This window comes from Oncorhynchus mykiss, chromosome 19 (assembly GCF_057628025.1).
Source record: "Oncorhynchus mykiss isolate SJ-2025 chromosome 19, ASM5762802v1, whole genome shotgun sequence".
Lineage (NCBI taxonomy): Eukaryota > Metazoa > Chordata > Actinopteri > Salmoniformes > Salmonidae > Oncorhynchus > Oncorhynchus mykiss.
The window spans coordinates 27,580,297-27,594,230 of NC_143040.1; the positions used below are offsets into that span (position 1 = coordinate 27,580,297).

General features: G+C 40.7%; 1 long non-coding RNA gene across 2 annotated transcripts; it reads left to right on the top strand.

Annotated features, from left to right (window-relative positions):
- Positions 1 to 9,412: 9,412 nt before the first annotated feature.
- On the top strand, positions 9,413 to 11,137 carry LOC110497473 (uncharacterized). 2 transcript variants are annotated; one of them, XR_016488864.1, is made up of 3 exons: positions 9,413 to 9,667; positions 9,891 to 10,017; positions 10,197 to 11,137. It is a non-coding gene; the product is annotated as an uncharacterized LOC110497473 (long non-coding RNA). The 2 variants fall into 2 exon arrangements; XR_005037677.2 differs by lacking the exon at positions 9,413 to 9,667 and adding an exon at positions 9,691 to 9,746.
- The last annotated feature ends 2,797 nt before the right edge of the window (positions 11,138 to 13,934 follow it).

Below are 13,934 nucleotides of genomic sequence, written 5' to 3' on the forward strand. Positions count from 1 at the left end.
ATGTAGCAACTACAGATTGCCCCTTTAAGTCTATCAAAAGTGTGTGACTTTGAACATGTGTCCATTAGGCCTATGGATGTATTTTTTTTATCAGCTGATTGAGCAATAAAAGCCCAACTTCTACTCCATAGGCTGGAATCTGCACGATGCAGATTCACTGGCTGTTTCACTGTCTGTCCACTGGTTTCAAAAGCAAGGATTGATATGCAGCTTAAACGTCTTGAATTCAACCATTATTGGGTTCAAATACACATTTAGATTTGTGAACAGCCATCCACAACAACCATATTTAGCAAATAGCTAAATGAGAGAGCAGCGGTGTGATTCACATCAATGCGCTATGTAGATATCAATAATAACTGATATCCGTATTGCCGTAGACAATGTCCTTACCTCCAAGCGTTTATTCAAGTTGGATAATCATTGGATGACATATATTGGATTGTAGCCTACAAAAGCCTATTCCTGCTCTTTTCCCGCGATCCATCAAACACATTTGGTGTGTCATCATATTGGTCTCTGACTTGTGGTCAGACTCGCTCCGGTGGAGCCTTCCTCAAACTTTGTTTCAACTGAAGATGGTAAAAGGGCTTTCTAAGTACATTTGATTGATTGACTGATTTAACTGTCTTGTTTTGCTCTTGCCTGGTACCAGCTAACATCAGTCAATGTCAATTAGTTCACCACGTGTGTACCATTTGTGAGGTTTTATGGTTAATTTTGATATACCATGGTCGTTTAAGAGTGGGCTACTACTTTATCTGAAATAGCTTAGTACTGATTTCTTACTTTATTGTCCAAAATATATATATATTTGTGCAATAGAATTATGTTTTCAATGACAACCAATAGGGCTAGCCAATCAGGAGGATGATAAACATAATAAATTATGTTTCAACATATATTTGTTATTTTATTTGAATATATGGACATTCACTCTTAAATAAACACTTATATATTTCAAATGTATGCCATCTGTGCTTGGTGACATTTTCACGAGAAAACATTAGCTAATAACTGGTTTACAAAATAAATGAACCACACTTGCTGCCACATCGACCTGCCACAACGACCTGTTGATGCTCACTCGTATGGTTGTCACCTGTTATAGTAGCAGTAGAAGGACAGTCTTCCTGGAAATCACATGACAAAGAAGGCTGGCTATACTCCAGGAAATGGTTTGGCAAAAAGTACCGAAAGAAAGTGTGGTGTTCCTTAAATGGACATGTAGGGGATTCCCTTTGGCTTAGATTTCCCTCTGTAGATTACAAGTATAAGGGAGTTCCCCTAGTTTTCCGATAAGGACTCCTCCAGAAATAATGACAAATGTACTCCAATGGCCAAAGTTAAAGGTGCTGGGGTTTAACATTTGAGATGATATTGTCTGCAGTTTGGCTCCGTGCAGCACAGGAGAAGCCTATTTCTGCAATGCCTTTCATAGATTTTGAAACTGTCGTGGTTGCTATTGATTAATATGCTATGAGAATAAATATTAACACACACTACCACAACACCATAATCACATAACATTCTCCAACCAGTCATTCAGAACAGCACCGTTTATGCTGAATTAACATTGCACACCTTGCACACCGTACAGTCCTGCTGAATGTGGCTCTGGGCTATAACAGACCGTCGCGTAAGTGCACTAATTAAAAGGTTGTCACTAGTTACCACAGCCACAACGTTTGATTTTAAACCTAACATAAACCCTGACCTCAACCACACTGCTTACTTCATGCCTAACCCTAACCTTAAATTAAGATAAAAAACAAGTGCTTGTTTATACACATTTTTATGATATTGCCAGTTTGGACTTTGTGGCTATGGTAACTAGTGATGACCCAATTTCACATGTGGAAGCCTAAAGTTTGCCAAGTCTTAGGCTACTAGTTTACAAGTTTACCTTTAGAGATACAGTGCCTTGCGAAAGTTTTCGGCCCCCTTGAACTTTGCGACCTTTTGCCACATTTCAGGCTTCAAACATAACGATATAAAAATGTATTTTTTTGTGAAGAATCAACAACAAGTGGGACACAATCATGAAGTGGAACGACATTTATTGGATATTTCAAACTTTTTTAACAAATCAAAAACTGAAAAATTGGGCGTGCAAAATTATTCAGCCCCCTTAAGTTAATACTTTGTAGCGCCACCTTTTGCTGCGATTACAGCTGTAAGTCGCTTGGGGTATGTCTCTATCAGTTTTGCACATCGAGAGACTGATATTTTTTCCCATTCCTCCTTGCAAAACAGCTCGAGCTCAGTGAGGTTGGATGGAGAGCATTTGTGAACAGCAGTTTTCAGTTCTTTCCACAGATTCTCGATTGGATTCAGGTCTGGACTTTGACTTGGCCATTCTAACACCTGGATATGTTTGTTTTTGAACCATTCCATTGTAGATTTTGCTTTATGTTTTGGATCATTGTCTTGTTGGAAGACAAATCTCTGTCCCAGTCTCAGGTCTTTTGCAGACTCCATCAGGTTTTCTTCCAGAATGGTCCAGTATTTGGCTCCATCCATCTTCCCATCAATTTTAACCATCTTCCCTGTCCCTGCTGTAGAAAAGCAGGCCCAAACCATGATGCTGCCACCACCATGTTTGACAGTAAGGATGGTGTGTTCAGGGTGATGAGCTGTGTTGCTTTTACGCCAAACATAACGTTTTGCATTGTTGCCAAAAAGTTCAATTTTGGTTTCATCTGACCAGAGCACCTTCTTCCACATGTTTGGTGTGTCTCCCAGGTGGCTTGTGGCAAACTTTAAGCAACACTTTTTATGGATATCTTTAAGAAATGTCTTTCTTCTTGCCACTCTTCCATAAAGGCCAGATTTGTGCAATATACGACTGATTGTTGTCCTATGGACAGAGTCTCCCACCTCAGCTGTAGATCTCTGCAGTTCATCCAGAGTGATCATGGGCCTCTTGGCTGCATCTCTGATCAGTCTTCTCCTTGTATGAGCTGAAAGTTTAGAGGGACGGCCAGGTCTTGGTAGATTTGTCTGATACTCCTTCCATTTCAATATTATCGCTTGCACAGTGCTCCTTGGGATGTTTAAAGCTTGGGAAATCTTTTTGTATCCAAGTCCGGCTTTAAACTTCTTCACAACAGTATCTCGGACCTGCCTGGTGTGTTCCTTGTTCTTCATGATGCTCTCTGCGCTTTTAACGGACCTCTGAGACTATCACAGTGCAGGTGCATTTATACGGAGACTTGATTACACACAGGTGGATTGTATTTATCATCATTAGTCATGTAGGTCAACATTGGATCATTCAGAGATCCTCACTGAACTTCTGGAGAGAGTTTGCTGCACTGAAAGTAAAGGGGCTGAATAATTTTGCACGCCCAATTTCTCAGTTTTTGCTTTGTTAAAAAAGTTTGAAATATCCAATAAATGTCGTTCCACTTCATGATTGTGTCCCACTTGTTGTTGATTCTTCACAAAATAATATTTTTATATCTTTATGTTTGAAGCCTGAAATGTGGCAAAAGGTCGCAAAGTTCAAGGGGGCCGAATACTTTCGCAAGGCACTGTATGTATGTCTTTAAATGTAGCCTATTTCAGTTAACATAATCAACAGAGAAAATATAACCAGAAAATCCCATCAATCAGAGAAGACGGAAAATGTATGGACTTCCAGGTCATTTGCATTTCAGAATGTTATTGTTTTTTGTTTCAAGAAAATGAATGATGCAACACTACTGCACTGGTAAGCAAGTTTTTTGCCTTGTCCAAAAGGCTTCTGTAGGCTTACTGCAATTTTCCTGAAGGTGTCACCCCCTGAGCATAAATCATTCCATCATGTTTCTGCTGTCATCTCAATGTTTCAATGTTTGTTGTGCTTCTACACCTGCATTGCTTGCTGTTATGGATTTTAGGCTGGGTTTCTGTACAACACTTTGTGACATTAGCTGATGTAAGAAGGGCTTTATAAATACATTTGATTAAAATTGTATTGATTGTTTTGTTGATCTGGCCATTGCTCTTTCCACCACGACAGAAGTGTGATGGGCAATAATTTGAGACATCAGGTAGCCAATTTCTTGTTAGTTTTTATCAGATAAAATCCTCAAATAATACGATCTCTTAATCACTCCGTCTACCCGTCTTGGAGGTATACATCTATATTAGCCCAAGGCCGAAAGATGGCGATATTGAGTCGTGTCCTCTTACCATGCAAAGGGAATGTATGCAGCCGGCTATACACTTGTATCCCCCGTGAATCGGTTTGTACGACAACATTCTCCATTCAGTCTGAAAAGGCTCAATTTCCTCCTTAACTCAATATAATGGCGAAAAGGCTTTGCAACTTGTCTTGATGCTAGCCCTGGGTATTGCCTCAGTACGCTTTTTCACCCTTGTCATATTGGCTGAACGCGATTCACCTTAGCAACTGCCTAAGCAACCGTCCAACAACACTGTAGGCCTATTGGAACTAATCAAAAGTAGGAATTTTACAAGTAATTCACTACGAAAATATACTCTATTTGGAAAGGGCGCAATTGCTGGCGGAACTGCAACTTCAACGATGATGGTAGGAGTGGTTTTGCCAAATGGAATCATGGTAGTTTTAGCCTTAAATAATATCAAAATATTGGAATTAGTTGAAGAATAATATTTAGAAGGCCCTAGCCGACGAGAGCAAACAGGTCGCAGTGGTCGGGTCGTATATGGGGCTTTGGTGACAAAACTGGCACTGTGATAGACTGCATCCAGTTTGCTGAGTAGAGTGTTGGAGGCTATTTTGTAAATGACATTGCCGAAATCGAGGATCGGTAGGATGGTCAGTTTTACTAGGGTGTGTTTGGCTGCGTGAAGGAGGCTTTGTTGCGAAATAGGAAGCCAATTCTAGATTTAACTTTGGATTGGAGATGTTTGATGTGAGTCTGGAAGGAGAGTTTACAGTCTAACCAGACACCTAGGTATTTGTAGTTGTCCACATATTCTACGCCAGAACCGTCCAGAGTAGTGATGCTAATCGGGCGGGGGGGTGTGGACAGCGAACGGTTGAAGAGCATGCATTTAGTTTTACTAGCGTTTAAGAGCAGTTGGAGGCCACGGAAGGAGTGTTGTATGGCATTGAAGCTTCTTTGGTCACTGTGTTAACAAACCTCCAAACAAGGGCCAGATGTATACAGAATGGTGTCGTCTGCGTAGAGGCGCAGCAAGAGCGACATCGTTGATATATACAGAGAAAAGAGTCTGCCCGAGAATTTAACCCTGTGGTACCCCCATAGAGACTGCCAGAGGTCCGGACAACAGGCCCTCCGATTTGACACACTGAACTCTATCAGAGAAGTAGTTGGTGAACCAGGCGAGGCAGTCATTTGAGAAACCAAGGCTATTGAGTCTGCTGATAAGAATATGGTGATTGACAGAGTCAAAAGTATTGGCCAGGTCGATGAAGACGGCTGCACAGTACAATCTTTTATCGATGGCGGTTATGATGTCGTTTAGTACCTTGGGTGTGGCTGAGGTGCACCCGTGACCAGCTCGGAAACCAGATTGCACAGCGGAGAAGGTACGGTGGGATTCGAAATGATCAGTGATCCGTTTATTAACTTGGCTTTCGAAGACTTTAGAAAGGCAGGGCAGGATGGATAATGGTCTATAGCAGTTTGGGTCTAGTGTCACCCCCTTCGAAGAGGGGGTAATTCTATAGGTTTTTGAGTGTCTATTTAAAAAATGTATTTGTTATTAGTCAAAGACAATCAGCGCAACGTGAAGCAGGGGGGTTTCAATATGATCACAAAAAATGATTGTCCATCATTTATTTTATTAGTCATCTTAGGGATCCTACTTGAAAACGTCACAGACAAGCAATTTCCGGTTTTGCTCATCACTAAACAGTCAATAGATATGAAATCATCAAGTTACACTGAAACTGTATAGGACTGCACTAAATACTTTAGAATACCAACCCAAATGTTAAAAGTGGTGGAGTTGCCCTTTAAAAGTATACATTTGATCTCATGGATCTTTGTCTATCAATTCGAGTGGCAGGGTGACAGTTTTTGTTTCCCAAACGCAGACTTTAAATGTATAGCTTTAAAATGTACAGCATCCTTGCACTTGGGAATGCGAAAGGCGCTCATAAATATATAGTGTTTTGTTGTTATTATTATTATTGTAGGAAACACAGCATCCTTGTTTGTCCTTGTTATTTTTGGAACGTCGCCCTCCCACTCATCACAGCGAGGCATGACAGGTAGTATCTCTTTGATTCAGAGAGACAGGTGTGGATCTGGGGAGAGCCACCTTTACATCACATCATGCGTTTCCCTGATATGGGTTGTCCCCACACATGGAGACTGGATTTCCACACCTGCAGCACCGTGCTTGCCGCCTAAACATGAATGGAACAAAAGTATAGGGGCTCAGCTTCAAACCAACCCCGTAACATCAGACAACTGAATATATTAACCATTGCAGTAGATGGAGTTTCTGCTATATTACACGGATCTATTCTTTAGATTTCTTGTGGAAAAAAAACAAGTTCGTTGTGGTCGGGTTAGAGTCCAGTTTGAAGCTGGGTCAGGGTGGATGTGGGAAGATAAGCAGGCCATGTGGAATGGAGGGAGATGTAGAAGGGGCTTCCCTGCAACATCAGCAAGCCTGGTGGAAAAGAGCAAACATTGTACATTCACTTTTTGGGGTGGCAGGGTAGCCGAGTGGTTAGCGTATCGGATTAGTAACCGAAAGGTTGCAAGATCAAATCCCTGAGTTGACAAGGTAACATATGTCCTGCCCCTGAACAAGGCAGTTATCCCACTGTTCCTAGGCTGTCATTGAAAATAAGAATTTGTTCTTAGCTGACTTGCCTAGTTAAATAAAGGTAACTACTCATTGACTTCACGTTTTGATTCATATTGACCTTGTAATTTATTGGCCAGAGAAAAGTTAAATTCACCAGCTACAGCTGAAATGTTATATAACGTATTTTATAACACACTCCATTGTTAAGAATGCCACCTATTAAGTGATGATTGCTTTTCCCACAGACAAAGCTAACTCTGGGCTGATGTCAATAACGAATGCTTTGTTTGAATGATTCGTCTTACATGAACAGTTTTGGGCTCTCGAGTGGCACAGCTGTCTTAAGGCACTGCATCTCAGTGCTAGAGGTGTCACTACAGACCCTGGTTCAATTCCAGGCTGTATCACAACCTGCCATGATTCGGAGTCCCATAGGGTGGAGCACAATTGGCCCAGTGCAGGGGTAGGCCGTCATTGTAAATCAGAATGTGTTCTTAACTGACTTGCCTGGTTAAATAAAACGGTTAACGTTGTCTTCAGTGTTTCCCCACTGTCGTAGATGATATCTCGTTCAAGAATGTGATTGTAAACACCTCTCTAATTGTTACCAGACTGTCACCCTCCATTTCATTATGTGCAGGGATTTTTGACAAGCCCTCTTGAGTCTTACACGCCAGGATGACTTTGAGTAATGTTTATTCATCCGATGTGAGTATTGCTGAAATTTGGCGTAGCCAGAAACTCAAGGGAGCATGCAGATGTAATCATGCAGTTCCTTCTATTTATTTAGCAACAGTTAACAAACCCAAATACGAAGATGAGTAACCTGAACAAGGAGGGTTTGAATAATTTAATCTTAGTTCAACATAGGAATAATAGGACAGTAAATCGTTTGTTGAATTAATCTAGCAGTCAATGGGATGATAAATACTCTGAAACTGAAGTTTGTCAGACGTTTTCATTTCATTCCATTCCATTCCTAATTGACCCTTTCAAATCCAGGAGTAGGGTCTATTGGTCAGTTTTGAATGCAGCTAGGCCTTCATTTCGATTTAACTAACACTTTGAAATTACAGGCTTTAATCTGTTGTGTTACAGCCTCACAACCCAGAGTAACCGAAAGGTTTGAGTACGTGTAAATATACCCTCAGTCAGATCTAGAACAATCAACAAGTTATCTTGATATTGGCAACAAACAAAAAAAAAGTCAACATGTCATTCGCTCATTCATTTATCAATTCTGTTATTACACTTTTTTTCCCCGTTGGCTTCCCCATTGTCAAGACATCAGAAAACACAACACAAACCAGTATAGTCCCAGGTCTGGATAAAATAACATTTGGTTAGGCCTACTACCTGACGTCCATATCCTAAGAAAAGACTGGTGACACCATCATGGGCTGTTTTCACAACTGACTCGGGAGAAGTAAGGGTTTGGTATGTGGTGTGTGAATTGCAGTACTTGTGATTCTTTGACGTTTGACTTCTTCTCAAAGCCTTTTTTGCTACTGATATGATCTGAAAGCTCTGGATGTGTAGATGTCTCTGACCGTACTGGGTAACACTTCATTTGGATAGTCCATCTGTAGGTGCTATACAGACTCATTAGCATTTCAACTAGCCCTAACCATAACCTTTACCCTAACCCTAACCCTAATCTTAGCCCTTGCCCTAACCATAACCCTTACCATAACCCTTATTCTAAACCTAACCCTAACCGTAATCTTAGCATGCAGTTTATCAACAGTATGAGCATCCGTCTAACATCCACAGATGGACAATTCACACTTTTCTTAACCAGATGAGTGAGTCCAGAATTTCATATCATAACCCCAAGACATGCTAACCTCTCACCATGCAATAACAGGGGAGGTTAGCATTTCTGAGGGTGTATGAGATTTGTGCGTCTGAAACGTTCTCACTCATCATTATTCACAATTCATTCAGGACTATCCATAATCATGGTAGCATCCAAATTAATGTAGTGTTTAGAAACATATTATATTCTTATTTACAATAAAAAGGGACTCCAAAATGTCACAGTACATGATTTAACATTCATTTCAATTGGGCACAACATAATCTGAAACACAACCAAAACAAACAGCAAATGCATCCAACAAGTTTATAGAGTCACAAGCTTGATGTAATAATTGTGTGCCATGAATATGGGACCAAACACTAAAGTTTTGACTACATTAATGGACATATAAGTGAATTTTTCCAAATACTTTTGGTCCCCTAAAATGAGGGTACTACTGTATGTAAAGAAAGTATTGTAATTTCTAAACGGTTCACCCGATATGGAACATTCCCTCAAATTAAGCTGACAGTCTGCACTTTAACCTCATAGTCATTGTATCATTTAAATTCCAATGTGCTGGAGTACAGAGCCAAAACAACAAATGTGTCACTGTCCCAATAATTTTGGAGCTCACTGTAAATTACCGGCGCAATGTTTTTTTCCCCCAGGTTGACAGGCAGCATTTTACACATACCAGTAAACCACGCGCGAATGACCAGTGTACCAGTGTTGTATTGAGCTGCCTGCTGACCTGTTGTTCAGTTGGCAGCTGTAGCCTATCACAGTGTCGCCGGCGGTAGCTAGGAACGTGGCCAATTTTTTTTTTCTCTCCCATGATCATATTTCAAGTAAGATGGCAGCCTACACAATAAATAAGTAATATTGGTAGCCATTAAGATGTCACCGTGATATAGTCTACTATTTAATGGGGAGAGCATGAACAGCAGCAACACCGGGACACGGTGTCCTCAACCCTGTGCGATTAGTTCACGTGGCTCTCAGCTGAGCGACATATGTCATCGGTTTTGCAGGCCAGGAGTGTCCGTATACCCTCTCCCCGCTTGCCATGTGTTTAATTTAAACAACATTGTTCCATATAAGGTAACAGCATTAGTAAACCTGTTCACTTTACCAGTAGTATGCAAACATTCGGTGGCACGGGAAAGAAAATAGACAATTTGTGAGTCTGGTCAAATAATCTGCGGTTGTGTAGCAATGTTTTGTTAGTTAGCAAGTGGTTCGAAGTAGGTGTATCTAGCTGTCTTATTTGTATTTGTTCAATGCCTCAATTGATTTCACAAACTATATTGGATATATGCTGTAGGTTGGAATCGACCCAAGATGATGAACCCTGAAGATGGAACAAAGTGGCCCAAAGGAAGCCAGCTTTTCTCAACCTCTCCATTGCCCCATTCTTCCAAGAGCTCACAGAGTTTGAATGAAGACTTCTAGTGAGTTAAGTACACACACACACACACACACACACACACACACACACACACACACACACACACACGACACCAGCTTGACATCTCCCTTGTCACCTGTCGTTTTTACCCACAGAGTAACAGCCCTGGTACTGTCTGTCTCTCATTCCATTCTTTCCTTTTCTATGCTTGTCTTAATTAAGGGTGAGAAGAGCTAGCAAATCACAACCGAGGAAGATTATTACAGAGGAACATCTGATGCTGCGCTGACGTTCCTGTCCAAACTGTCTCGTTGTGTGTTTCACCGCCTCTGTACCCCCTTACCCCGAATAGTTGCCCCTGATCATAGATCAATTTTAACTTCAAGCTCCTTCTTTGTCCTTTCTCCCCCACACAGAGGCACACGATATAGTTTTTAGATTAGTGTTGTTAATGATGCTCTCATTTGGTTACACTTGTGCTAACTACTGTTGCTTCTATTGTCAATTCTGTTGTTAATTTGTTGTTAATGTTGTTATCAATTTTAATAAAGGTATTTTATGTACAAATGTATTGAGAAAACGGAAGAACCCTGCACACTGCTCTTGATAGTATCACTGTCAAAGCTTTGGCGAAGGCCGTGAGGCCGATACCTATAGCTTATTATTAAAGAGCAGTGATACTATCAAGAGCAGTGTGCGGGTTCCTTCTTGTCTTTCATATTATTCAACTGTTGCCAGGCACCTGCAAAAAAGATGGCTCAGATGTGCGAGTGCCTTTTGAATTTTGATGTACAAATCGATTGTTTTTCTTTCTTTAGATTTCAGGGAGAATTTCACTGTAAATGTACAGCATTTATCCCGGCACCATATTTGCCAGCTTTGTACTGTAATTTTTTTTTCTTCTTTACAGCAGAGATGGTGTAATATATTTCACAGTACTATTTTCCTTACTTTAAAACTTTACAGCATCCCTGTACATTTACAGCAGGGATGCTGTAATATGTTTTTACAGTCAGGAAAATAGTACTGCGAAATATATTACAGCAATCTTCTCCCGGCACAGCCAGAAGAGGACTGGCCACACCTCAGAGCCTGGTTCCTCTCTAGGTTTCTTCCTAGATTCCAACCTTTCCAGGGAGTTTTTTTTCTAGCCACCGTGCTTCTACATCTGCATTGCTTGCCGTTCGTAGTTTTAGTCTGGGTTTCTGGATAAGCACTTTGAAACATCTGCTGATTTAAAAAGGGCTTCATAAATAAATGTCATTGATTGACATACAGCTAAGGGCATTTAATTATTAGTTAGGGATATTTCATTTTAATCAGGAGGCTCCTTTTCCTGAAAGTAGTCTCCCCTCGCCCACAGGATACCGGTAAGGAAATCATGTTACTTGCTATTTAAAGGAATCACATTCAATGGATTCATGTACACGCAAATTTGACCGATTACATGATTGATTGTGCGGGAAAAACGATAACATTGCTAAATAAATTATTCTGAATTATCTAAAGGATCTATTTGAGGTCCAATCATTTGTTTCTTTTGTATGTACGGCAAACAATCCAGGCTTTGATGTCAAAACGTAATCCTACGTTAAAGGGTAAATTATTTTGTAACCATGATTCACCTGTGAAAAAAAAAGAGTATCAATCATTTAAATCTATCATTTCAGCAGTGACACAATGTTAGTGACACAATGTTGTTCAAAGATGAGCTAATTACCTCTGTGGTAACATTTGCTGCCAGTTCCTGATATGCTGCTGTGGAAGAATCAGTATAGTCACTTTGGAATGTCCGGTTCATAGAAACGTTATTGTAATGATTACACCCCTGGACCGGTTTAATGTATCAATTGAAATCGATTGCAATACATCATGTAAATGAATCTATTACATAATCACTGTGATAAATACATTTTGTTTTCATCAAGCTGATTTTCCAGAGGAAAGACGAAACCACAAACGTACAAGGTTATTTTTTTCCAATGACACACACCCCTATGTATGCTCATACGCAGACAACCATTGATGACACACAGAATACGCACGTCTACAAACCACTTCTTTGATAAAGTAAATAAAGGCTATTATTATGCCAATGTTAATGATCTAAGAAAAGCTGTATTACAGAATCTTCAGAAAGTAGTCACACTCCTTCACCTTTTCCACATTTTGTTGTGTTACAGCCAGAATTTAAAACGTATCATTAACATTTGGCGTCACTGGCCTACACATAATACCTAAAATGCCAAAGTGGAATTATGTTTTTTGAATAAAAATAAAATAAATGTAAAAGCTGAAATGTCTTGAGTCAATAAGTATTCAACCCAGTTGATATGGCGAGCCTAAATAAATGCAGGAGTAAAAATGTAACATTGCGTCGACTCGCTTTGTGTGCAATAATAGTGTTCAACATTAAAGACTACCTCATCTCTGTACCCCACACATAGGGATCTTACAGATAAATTGTCATTCGAGCAGTGAATTTCAAACATATACTGAACAAAAATATGAACGCAACATGTAAAGTGTTAGTCCCATGTGAGGTAAAATAGAAGATCCTGAAATCCCAGAAACTTTCAATACGCGCAAAAAAGCGTATTTCTCTCATTGTGTGCACAAATGTGTTTACATCCCTGTTAGTGAGCATTAATCCTTTTACAAGATAGTCCATCCACCTCACAGCTGTGGCATATCAAGACGCTGATTAAACAGCATAACCATTGCACAAGTGCACCTTGTGGTGGGGACAATAAAAAGTCACTAAAACGTGCAGTTTTGTCACAAAACACAATGCCACAGATATCTCAAGTTGAGGGAGCAAGCAATTGGCATGCTGACTGCATGAATGTTAATTTATCCACCATAATACGCCTCCAACGCCGTTTTAGAGTAATTGGCAGTACGTCCAACAGGCCTCACAACCGCGGACCATGTGTAACTACGCCAGCACAGGACCTCCATATCCGGCTTCTTCATCTGCGGGATTGTCTAAGAACGGCCACCATAATTTGCAAATAAATTCATTAAAAATCCTACAATGTGATTTTCTGGATTTTTTTTCTCATTTTGTCTGTCATAGTTGAAGTGTACCTATGATGAAAATTACAGGCCTCTCTCATCTTTGTAAGTGGGAGAACTTGCACAATTGGTGGCTGACTAAATACTTTTTTGCCCCACTGTATTTATGTGAATGGTGTGTATAGACAGCATGGACAGTATATGCATAGAAAAAGTGCATATTAGTAGTTATATAGGATCAGCCATGACTAGAATACAGTATATAAAGTGTGTAAAACAGTATGCAAACATTATTAAAGTGACCAGTGTTCAATGACTCTATGTACATAGGGCAGCAGTCTGATGGCCTGGAGATAAACAGCAGTCGGATGCGCCTGTACTGTCTCCGTCTTTTAGATAGTAGCAGGGTGAACAGGCCGTGGCTCGGGTGGATAGAGTCCTTGATTATCTTCTTGGCCTTCCTGTGACACCAGGGGCTGAAGATGTCCTGGAGGGCAGGCAGTGCACCCCCGAAGATGCACTTGGCTGACTACATCACCCTCTGGGGAGTCCTGCGTTTCGGGAAGGTGCAAATGCCGTACCAGGCGGTGATACAGCCCAACTGGATGCTCTCAAGGGTGCATCTGTATGTCATACCTGTAAGCCTATGTACATATAACAGCAGTCTTTAAGGTGCAGGGTAGAGTACTGGGTGGTAGCCAGCTAGTGACAGTGTCGAAGGTTCATCAAGGCAGGATACTGGGCGGAGGCAGGCCAGTGATGACAGATGAAACGTCTGATGGCCTGGAGATAGAAGCCGTTTATCTTTCTCTCGCTCCCAGGTAGCGGGGTGAACAGGACGTGGCTCGGGTGACGGATGTACTTGATGATCTTCTTGGCCTTCCTGTGACAGCGGGTGCTGTAAATGTCCTGAAGGGAAGGTAGTGTGCACCCAATGATGCG